Source organism: Trichomycterus rosablanca, chromosome 14 (genome assembly GCF_030014385.1).
Source record: "Trichomycterus rosablanca isolate fTriRos1 chromosome 14, fTriRos1.hap1, whole genome shotgun sequence".
Taxonomy (NCBI): domain Eukaryota; kingdom Metazoa; phylum Chordata; class Actinopteri; order Siluriformes; family Trichomycteridae; genus Trichomycterus; species Trichomycterus rosablanca.
The window spans coordinates 10,111,852-10,115,161 of NC_086001.1; the positions used below are offsets into that span (position 1 = coordinate 10,111,852).

Consider the following 3,310-nt stretch of genomic DNA (forward strand, 5'->3'; position numbering starts at 1 on the left):
CGACCATTCATGCAACCATTCTATCCGTACTACAACTACAACTACAACAACAACAACAACAACAACAATGCCCTTCTCAACTTTCTGCTGCCATATCTACTAGCACAGCTGATTCCTGCTGCAACCAATGGCACCACTGGTTAAGAAAAGCAGTGCTGTACTGTTCTATTTAATTGCTGGAAGTTAATTTATGAAATTAAATGATGTCAAGATTGCAAATGTAAATCTGTCTCATCTCATATTTTTAATGAGTCATTAGTCTGTAATAATAATGCATGAAATGAATGAACCTAAACCTTAAAACAGAAACTGCATTAGTAATGTGGAATAAAGATAAAGCAGATAGTTACAACAGAAAATCTCACTCCTTAAATAATACATATGTTAAATGTATTGCATTGCTGTTATTGCAGTAACTGAATGATAATACTAAAAAAACACATTTTTTAAAAAACATACAAGATTATTATTATGGAGAAAATATAGAGTTAGCATTCCCAGTAAACTAATATCGTATACAAAATATATATTCATATAGTTCTCAAACACTTAGATGTTGTTTTCTCATGAACAAAACTAACTAAATAACTAAATTAATAAATGGAGTAAAATTAATCGAGTGGTTTGTCAAACTAGTAGTTGATCCTTTTTGCTCTTCTTTTTTAACATGATCAGCGGCTTCTAATTTATTACAAAACTGGTTTTAGGGGAGTTCCTTATTTAAATGTGATTACAGTAGTCTGATAGATGTTGTTTAACTACCAACATGATCTGGGAAACAAATATGACAAAATAATGAAACATATGACTTACTGTATGTATAATTTATAATATTAAACAAAAATCATTTTACCTATTTTCTTTTCCTTACCTTGACAAGAGACCACTTATCCATGTCATTTTAAACAGATGGTCAAATTTAAATAGGCACAGGGACTAGCAGCAGTTACAGTCATCCATAATTACTAGCAAAGATTTTTACTTTTATATTATGTATAATTAAATGTACATAAGTACACATTTCATATTTAATAAAAGTGTGTTGAATGTAATGCAATGGTATTAATTCAGTAACTGAATAATAAACATAACAAAAAATGTGACAATTTACATATTTATGATCTAATTATTTGTTGACAGTAGGTGACATTGTGAATAGACCTAACCACTGATATGTTTGTTGCTCAGTCTGATGGGTGTTGCTTAACTAACAATATTACATGTGACTGATTATAAATAAACAAAACATATATGATTTACTGTATGTAGTTAGCTGCATTTTGCTTTTCTTACCATGACAAGAGACCACTGATCCATGTCAGTTTTAACAGGTGGTCACAATGGGCACAAGGACTAACAGCAATTATAGTCGTCCATAATTACTGTCAAATATTTTCACCAAAATAACTTAATTATGATATATAATTATATATATAAAAGTGCATACTTGTTTATATACTTATTCAGTTACTTAGTTAGGTATTTTGTTAGTTCTACATGAAAATGTTTATTTAAAAGCTGTTGCAAGCTATGAATTATTTTTATGTGTTCTTCTCATCAGTTATGCTGTACATTTAAGTTAAAAAAACAAAGTGAAACCTTCCCAACTAACATCATTTAAGTTTGATACGTTACCCTAGTTACAGGGTAATACTTTACGGTAATGTTAGATTAAACTGTTTTATGGACTATCCTTTAAAACCCAACAATTCCTCATCAAAATATACAACAGAAGACAGATATACATGTGCTGAAAGGTCTTTATTTCAAGAAATCACCAGGAAATCATTTGAAGCATCAAAAAATCAAATCATAAGACTTGTTGTCCAATTAGCCAGCAGTAGCAGCAGGAGCACGAGCAAGCAGCTGTAGCAACAAGGGCATCAGGATACTGAGCATGTTGTTATTGTTGTTGTTGGTGGTGGTGGTGGGAATGTTGGGAATAAATTGTGGCCAGTATGGTCTTCTCTGAAAGTGGAAACAAAGTAAAATACAAAATAAATTATAAATATCATACTGCAACCATATATATTGTTCAATTTACTGTTAATGCCGTGTCAATAATACATGATACATTATCAGTACATGAATAGTGTATGTATTAAAGAATAAATTAATTAGCATGCTCATGGTGGAATGATGGTGGAGTGTGTAGCACTGTCAGCTTACAGCAAGAAGGGCCTAGGTTTGATTTCCTTGCCGGACAGCCAGTGTCCTTTCTGTGTGGATTTTGTGTGTTCTCCCTGTGCCCATGTGGGTTTACTCCGAGTGCTCCGGTTTCCTCCCACAAGTCCAAAGACATGCAGTCAGACCACGCTACTAAAAAATCCTAAGTGTGTGTGTTTGCCCTGTGAAGGACTGCTGACCTTTCTAGTGTGTTTTCTGCATTACGCCCAATTAATTAGACCCACCACAATTTTAACCAGGTTAATGTGATGGTAAAACAGACAATGACTAAATGAGTGAATTTTACATGGCTGCAGTGCTACCAACCTCTCCACTGGATGAGCGCTTCTCTCGTTCATGCTCGTCATTAGCCTGTGAAAACACAACACACATTGGTATGTTAGAAGTAAGATAAAAATGGTAACTTTAACTGTTTTTTAATGGACTAATGAGATTTAATACTTACAAAAACTGCACAACACAGTCCAATAAGGCACACGGCAATGAGTGTGATCTTCATGATTATCCTTAAAGGTCTAGCTAATTATAAAGAAAACACAAATCTTACCATATAGTTACATTTAAACATCAACTTAACATTTTATTATTAAAAAATAATAGAAGGTAAAAAAGTAAAGAATATTTAATGAGATAATAAACCTTTACCTTTAGAAGCAGGTAAGATAACAGCTGAATCTTCAGGTTGATACTCTACTGTCTGCATGGGGCTTGCCTTTTAAAGAAGATTGTACTCTATGCTCGACCAATCAGCATTCACTTTAATAGTGACACAATCAGAATTTTACCAAGATAATTATTTAGCATCAGACAATGTTTAGCAATATCGGCTTCACCCAAGAGTTAGGACATGTGAAGTAATTCAGATAATCTAATTTTATATGCTACACCCAAACAGTCAAACATTTTCTACAAACCTGTATTACACAAATATATCATTCAAACATTCAGTAAATGTGTTTCTATTTAAATAATTAATAGAAATGTTCCCAACATTGAGCCACTGTGTTGTCCTGTAGCATCTTTTCCTAAAATGTGATCACCTTTATCTGTGAAAATTAGCATCCTTTTCTTTTTCTTTAATCCTGACATCTCAATGGTGTGATACTCAGATTTTGCTATAAAC

At 32.5% G+C, this 3,310-nt stretch overlaps 1 long non-coding RNA gene across 1 annotated transcript; it reads right to left on the reverse strand.

The window, feature by feature from the left end:
• Nucleotides 1-1,896: 1,896 nt before the first annotated feature.
• LOC134326715 (uncharacterized) lies at nucleotides 1,897-2,694 on the reverse strand. The gene is made up of 3 exons (XR_010014562.1): nucleotides 2,633-2,694; nucleotides 2,494-2,538; nucleotides 1,897-1,968 (listed from the first exon to the last, which is right to left on the reverse strand). It is a non-coding gene; the product is annotated as an uncharacterized LOC134326715 (long non-coding RNA).
• Between the last annotated feature and the right edge of the window lie 616 nt (nucleotides 2,695-3,310).